Raw genomic sequence first — 8,183 nt, forward strand, 5'->3', positions numbered from 1 at the left:
TGCCCCCCGGGCTGCTTCTCGGGGCATTTATGCTGGTGCAGCGCCTGCAGACCCCTCCCAGGATTCTGAGCACACTGTATTGTGTAGCCGGCCCATGAGTCTGAGAGCTGGATAAGGCCAGGCCAGGCCGGTCCATTCACACCACGTTCTCCAGCCCCCACCTCCATGCCTGGCACAGATTAGGAGCCAGGGAATTTTTGCTGAAGAGGCAACCAATCAATCAAGTGGTTCAGTCTGCTGAATTCACCAGGATCCTCTCCTCCATTTGAATCCTCCTGCCCCTTTTCTCACCAGCGGTCCCAGCTTCCATTCCTCGTTCTCCTGGAAGGAGGTCAGACACACGGCCATCTGAGATTCTCACCTACGTGGAGAGACACTACAGATTCACACAAGTGCACGCTCAAGGCACAGTAACCAGGGTCCATGTCGGGGAGTGGGGTGGGACATGACCACTGGGAGATGCCTGAAATCCCAGGAATGAACCTTAGGCTTCCTGTCCAACCTCCCTTGGATCAGGGGCCTCAGGACATTCCTAGGGACAGGGGCAGTCAGACAGGCCAGAGGGGGTGGCTGAGGGACTTCATTCAGAAATAACACTCAAAGACTAGCAGCTGCCAAGCTCTGTCTGGGGGGATTCCAGGGGGACCCTGGGTGCCCTGCCAGGGGCATCACTCTCTTGCGGGTGTCCCAAGTCAGCCTGAATGGCAGGGGTGGAGGCTGGTCCAGCCTGAGCTCAGCACGTGTAATGACCACCCTGACAAGCACCTCCTCGCATGCCAGCTCACGGGGCTGGCATCCCCGGGCAGCTGCCAGGCACCTGCTGCCGGAGAGAGAAACCCCATCATCTCAGCTTGTGGAGAGACAGGCCAGCTTGCGCTCCAGAAAGGCATGCAAGTCAAAGCAGAGCCCCCCTGCCCGGATGCGGGCTGACCGGCAGGTGGTACGTCCTGTCCTCCCGCCCTGCTCCGTGCCTGGCCTCTGTGGACACAGCCCTGGGGGAGTGGGTGCTGGGATTTAAGGTGTGACTGGCCAGGGGGCTGAGCTTGCCTCCAGTATTAGTCCTTGGAGCCCTGTCTCCTGGGGGACCATCTCTCTGCCACTCACCCTCTCAGACTGCACCCCTTCTTCCTGGAAGGCCAGGCTGTTTCTGCGTGCAAGACTGTGGGAGAAGCTGCAAGAAGCAAGGCCGGCTGAACAGAGATCATTGGGCCTCCTGTATCCTGTATCAATCCATCACATTTATAGCCTTTTCTCCAGACAGGAGACAACGAGGAAATGACAAAAGCCAATAAGGCCAATAAAAATAAAGAGCAATGGAACAGCCAGCATGTGCAGTCTATCTCCTGAGCCCCAGAGCCAGGAGCAGGGCTGAGCCCCTCCCTTCTATCTCTGTCTTGACTTCGGCCACAGGCCCCTGCAGACATTAAAACCGTCAACAGCCCCACAGCGGTGCCCAGCTGGATTTCCAGCTGCTCAGTCCAAAAACCTTGGCATCATCCCTGCCTCCTCTCTCTCTCTCACCCCACATCCAAGCCGGCAGGAAATCCTGTTGGCTCTGCCTTCGAAATATATCCCAAGTCCAACCACTTCTCAACACCTCCACTGCCACCATGCTGGTCTGAGCCACCATCATCTCTTGCCTGGATTCTTGCAAAGTCCTCCTAACTGCTGTCAACTCAGCAGCCAGTGGGGTCTATTAAAAGGGAAGTTGGAGCATGCCACTGCCCTGCTCAGAACCACCGCCCAAGTGGCCCCTTTTCACTTGGAGAACAGCCTGAGCCCTATGCGGCCCCCACGATCTGCCCTAGTCCCCGGTGCCTGTCTGAGCCGCTCCACAACCTCGTCTCTTACTCCACTTCAGCCACACTGGCTCCCTGCTGGTCCCTGCTCAGGCTGAGCACACCTCGCCCTAGGACTTCTGCAGCTGTTCCCTAACCCTGCCACACTCTTCCCCCAGAGAGTGGCGTGGCTCTCCTCCTTCCTCTTTCAAGTCTTCTCAAATGTCACCTTTGCAGTGAGGCAACCATGACCATCCAATTTCCTACCCTCTTCAGCCCACTGTTTCTATACTTAAATCGGGTGCAGTGAGGTATAATTTACATACAATAAAATTTACCCTTTTTAAATGCATGGTTTGATGAGTTTTGACAACTGTATAAGCAATATAACCACCACCAAAATCAAGATAGCAAACATTTCTATCACACGCCACGAAGTTCCCTCGTGCTCCTTTGTAGTCAACGTCTTCCTCGACCCTAGCTCCTGGCAACCAGTGGGCTGTTTTTCATTCCTATACATTTGCTTTTTCTGGAGAGATTATATAAATGGAATAATTATATAAATGAACTGCAGCCTTTTGTGTTTGGCTGCTGTCACTCAGCATAATGCATTTGAGACTCATCCATGCTGCTCCATGTGTTGGCTTGTCCCTTGTCATTGCTGAGTGATACTCCATTATATGGATGTACCATGTTTGTTTTCCATTCAATAGTGGATGGACATTTGGGTTGTGTACAGTTTTTTGCTATCATGAATAAAGCCACCATGAACATTTGTGTTCAGGTGTTTGTGTCGATATATGTTTTTATCTCTTGGGTAAATACCCAGGAATTGAATTTCAGAATTATATGATTAGTGTAGGTTTAACTTTTTTTTTTTTTTGAGGATGATTAGCCCTGAGCTAACATCTTCTGCCAATCCTCTTTTTTGCTGAGGAAGACTGGCCCTGAGCTAACATCTGTGCCCATCTTCCTCTACTTTATATATGGGATGCCTACCACAGCATGGTTTGCCAAGCAGTGCCATGTCTGCACCCAGGATCTGAACTGGCGAACCCCGGGCTGCCAAAGCAGAACGTGCACACTTAACCACTGAGCCACCGGGCCAACCCCCAGTGTAGGTTTAATGTTAAGAAGCTGTCAAACGTTTTCCAAAGTGGTGTTCATTTTTCATTCCCACCAGCCATGAGAGTTCCAGTTGCTCTATAGACATGTCAGCATTTGATATTGTCAGTCTTTTTATTTTTCCTTTAATGTTAGCCATTCGAGTGGGCATACCCCATAATTTTAATTTACATATCCCTGATGACTAAGGATGTTGAACATCTTTTCATGTGCTTATTGGCCATTCTTACATCTTCTTTGGTGAAATGTATGCTACTGATTTTAAGGAGCTCGAAACAAATGCTTTATATACTTACATCATCATTTGAAGGACTAGGACTCCCTGTTCAGTATGAAAATATGCCATTGCTCTGCCATTGGCTTACTGTATGATCTAAAGAAACTGATCTCCCTGTACTAGTCTCCATTTCCTCATCTGTAAAATGGGCATAACAATACTCACCTCCTAGGGTAGTGAAGGTGTGTAAATTAAGAGATGTAGAAAATTTACAATAATCCCTGATACATAGTAAATAAGTACTTAATAAATGTCCAGTGTGATGATGACAATTATTATTACTAACCCCTATGTGACTTGTTCCTGTCAATACCATTTCCCTCTTCAGAGCCCTGTGTTTCCAACTGTAAATGGTTGGGGACAATCTCTAAATCCCTTCTACAGTAACATCCACTATTTCTTGAATTGTTCTCTGTTTACTTACACAGCCCTTACAGGTCCCTTCTTCCACCTAGGGGCACCCCCCCTGACAGCCACCACCCCCAGGACACTAGTTATACATACAACAGCAGCAGAAAGCTCCCCTACAACTCCTGACCCAGCTCCTCAGTCACCAATGAGAGGGACCTGGAGAAACTAGAAGGACCAAGGGAGACAGAAGAGACTGAGGAAGAGTTGGGAAGGGCAGATGACACTAGGCAAGACCAATGGAAGCTGAGAGGCTGGACAAAGTAGTGTGGTCCTGTAGGGACCCCATTCGCTGCCCCGCAGTGACTTGGCATTCTCCCCCCACTTCTCCCTCATGGCCTCCCCCAGCTCAGCTCCACAGCTTGGGGTGGGCCAGGCCCTCCATTAGCCCTACTCTCACCCTGCCTGACCTCTATAGGAAAGCTGGATCCCCAAGGGATCCCCTCCCCCAGCAGCAGTGGGGTAGGGAGGAGGACAGAAGTGTTGGGAAGTCAGTCCACGTGGATCTTGGGCTGGCGCCAGGGTACCATAGGGAGTGAGGAGGAACTGATGAAAGAAGGACAGGCCAACAGGGCCCAGGCCACTGACAGGATAGGCTAGGGGTGGTGACTAGGGGAGCTGAGGGGCAGGGAGGCTGGGAGAGCTGAGAGGGTTATAGAGGCTGGAGTCCTGGAGGTTCTAGAAGCCCAGAGCAGGGAGAATAGGAGGCACTGGGGGACCGAAGTACAGGAAGGGTGAGGGAGATCAGAGGCAAGGAGAATCGCTAGCTCAGGGAGGGAGATGAAGCTCTGGCCATCCCACACTCCCTGTCCTTCACTTCCACTAAGCATGCCCTTCACGCTCACTGCCTCTCCTCTGTTGTGGGCAGCTCCACCCAGCCTGCCCAGCCTCCAGGCCCCAGCAAGACTCCCTTGGCACCCTGACAGCCCATGCCTTCTCCCCAGGGCAAGCCACCACCTCAGTGCTGCCCTTACCACCCACCTGCTGCTAGGCCCCAGCCATACAGCTCCCCAAGCCAATTTCTCTACTCCTGTGTGCCCCAGCTGACGACCACCCAGCCCCAAGGATAAACTCACTAGGAAGCCATGCACCTGCCCCCCCGCCAGCCCTACCTGCCACATCCGTGATCCAGCTACCTTCTCTCCTGTGGAGACTATGATGTTTGCAGGATAAATGAAAGCTGAGAAGTGGAGCCAAAGCCCAGTCAGCAGGGCCGACACCAGCGGTACACCCCAGGAGTGAGTGGCCATAGACCCCAGAGCCACAGGGGTCTCCTTCCTCACTCATTCCCACTAAGTGATGTCAGCCTACACATGGGACCAACTGGGGAAACTGAGGCATCTGTCCATTCTTCCTTTTGCAAACATGTATTGAGCATAAATTTCATGTATTGAGAATTACAGCTTCTCGAGTTATAATAATGAGCAAAAACAGACAAAGTCCGTGCCCTCATGTAACTCACAGTCAAGTTGAGGAGACAGATATTAACATCTAAATCCACAGACAAGGGCTGTTTGTACTTAGAAAACTATGTGGGGGAAGTACCAAGCACAATGAGTAAGAATATGCAGGACTAGGGAAGACCTCTGTTGAAGATAGGGCATTTTTGTTGACCTGAGGTGGGCGTTTCCAGGCAAAGGGAAGAGCAGGTGTGAAGGTCCTGAGGTGGAAAGGACGTGGCCCATTCCAGAAGGGAATGTTGGCCCATGTAGCTGGACCCAGAGAGTGAGGGGGAGCCCAGCCTGGCAAGGCCCAGAAAAGGAGTCTGGACATGACCTTGAGACACTGTGGGGCTGTTGAAGAGGTTTATTGTCGTACGTACTTTTTTTGTTTGTGGGGAGGGGCATGGTTGCTAAATGAGTTTGTCCTTTAGAAAGATCCCACCTCCTGCTCTGAGGGGAATGTTTGTGGGGGATGAGAATGAATGAGGGGAAGCAAGTCAGGTGGCCTCTGTAGGGAGAGATGATGGTGGCTTGGAGCAGGATGGGGACAGTGGAGAGTGAAAAAATTGGGAGCTATTTAGAACACAAAATGGTAGAGAGAACATCCAAGAGTGCATGAGGAGGCTCCTCTGGTCTCTGGCTAGCACAGTGGGGAAGGTGCCACAAGAGGCCTCCTCAGGTCACTTCCCAGGCTGACCCTCAGACCTCCTACATCTGCCCCAAGAGCACTTGGCTAGCAGGATAGATGACCCAATGGGGAATAAATTCCAGGTCCCATCTCCCTTAATCCTTCCTCCTACATCTACCCCGGGCAGCACGAGCTCCGAAAGACAGCAAGTTCCAAGTACCTGCTGGAGGCCCTCCACACACGCGCTGGTGATGGGCAGGCACGGGCTTCTCTGGTCACTGGGAATGCAGCTGTATGAACTGTCCCCTGAGCACAGAGCACAAAGGCCACTTGTAATTTTTTCTATTAATCAAGTAAGAATTTACATACCACATCCAGTTCCTCCCTTGAGAGAACTTCACCTTCTGCTTGAATTGTTTAAAAAACAAAATAGGGGTTGGGGTCTGCATAGCACTGCCACGTCACTGTTGAGGACACTTGGATGCCTCAGAGTCCAGCCGAGGCTACCAGAAAACAGCACCTTTCCTCAAAGTCAAGGGGCGCCTGGGGCCACCACTTGGACTCATTTCTAGGTGACAGTCCTGTGCAGAAATCACCACAGTCCCAGCCGAGAGCACAGGCAGTCAGCGCGGCCGAGTCTCTAGAACTGACACAGCCACCTTACTCTGCGCTAAAGTCAGCCTTGCCCCGGGAAACATACGGGGGCCCTCACTGGAAAACTGTCACCACCCCAGACTCCTGTTTCCCTCAACATAATTTCAAATTTCATTTCAGAAGCCCTTGGTCCAAGGTCTTTATTGTGGCCAGCCCCCTCCGCGCCAACAGATCTCCTTCCCTTTACATCTCAGGAAGTGGCTGGATATTTTCTTCCCTCCCAGAGGCTCTCGGTGCCTTTTGTAAATTGATGCATTTCCTCCAGGGGCCAGCTTCACGTACCAGGGATCTTAGGGAGAGGAAGCCTTAGATTTAGTTTCAGTTAACCAGCTCCAAAGGGGGGACCAAGGCTACCCACTCACCCTATATTTGCATAACTAAGAAAGCCAGTCAAGTGGCCTTCACTGGACTCCAGGCATTTTCTTTTCAGATCGTCCCTGTACCTGCTACCTGTGGCCACGGCAAGCGGGCTGTCCTGGGCATGAATCCCCAGAGCCTTGAAGAGGCTTATTTGGAGAGCACACCTCTCACGGTGCCCCATCCCCAACCTCAACACAGGCTTTGGTATGAGTGCTTTTCATGTAGAAAAAGGAACGTTTCCAGGTGGAAATCTTCCAAATGTGTCTTCCCCAATCACCTTGTCACCAGATTGTTCTAAGCAAAAACTTTCTCATAAATTATCTTTGCCTTTGGCTGTTCACACACAAAGGTCACATAGTTGTCTGCCTCTGATATCACACATGTAGCTGGGGAAATGGTTTCAGAGGTTCCCACAGCTGGAATCTGCGGAGGAATTCTGACCAAGAAAGGGGAGATGAGGTCATGATGAAGAGGGAAAGGAAGGACAGAGAGAGCGGGAAAGACCCAGAGAGCTAGAGAGGGAAAGGGGACTCTCTATCCAGGTCATCTCACTCCTTTTCCCCCTTCCATCTCTAAGCTGCAGTTTCTTCAGTGCTCCCCACACCATCACATCCAAGTGAACAGATATAAAATGGTCAACTAGAAGCACCAGAGTATATATATACCAGTATCAATGAGCACATGCAGCAGCCAAATCTGGTCTCTAAATACCAATTCTTTCTAAATATCATTCTCCATTAAAAAAAAAAAAATAAGTGAAATGACTCGGTGAAATGGCTGATTCATTGCTAGAGCAATACAAGAGAAAATACAAGATGAGCCTGGAACATCTTGTGCCAGAAAGTAAGAGAGTGCTCAAAGATTGATGAGACACGTCAAAAGACGCAGGAGCCAGCTTGAATGGGCCAACTGGTAAGTTTAGAAGGAATGATGGGGCTGAAAATCATCAATGGATGAAAACCAGTGGGTAAAAGTTTGATGAGGAACGTAGTCTCAAAGTATCTCCCCACAATTACTTCTTAATTGCAAAGAGAAGACAGCAATTGTACAGTGGGACAGGCCACCTAGCCCAAGTGATCAAAGACGACATCTCTAACAAATGGGAAAACGGACACTGTATGCCTCCTGATGTCACTCTGAGAAAGACGCAACATCACCTTTGTAGTGATCTTGCTGAAAACGCATAACCTGGAGCTAATAATGAGGAAACAGCAAACAGAATTTGAGCGACATCAGTCTATGAAATAACTGGCCTGAACTCTTCAAAAATGTCAAGTTCAAGAAATACAAAGAAAGGCTGAGGAATTCTTCCAGATTAAAGGAGGCTAAAGGAACATGACAACTAAATGCAATGGGTGACCCTGGAACAGGGACAAATAAGACACAAAAGAAATGTGATTGAGGCGATCAATGAAATTTAAATACAGGTTGGGATAATAGTAGTACATCAATGTTAAATTTCCTGATTTTGATAACTCTATTGTGGTTTTGTAAAACAATATCCTTGTCTT

This window comes from Equus quagga, chromosome 1 (genome assembly GCF_021613505.1).
Source record: "Equus quagga isolate Etosha38 chromosome 1, UCLA_HA_Equagga_1.0, whole genome shotgun sequence".
NCBI classification, from domain to species: domain Eukaryota; kingdom Metazoa; phylum Chordata; class Mammalia; order Perissodactyla; family Equidae; genus Equus; species Equus quagga.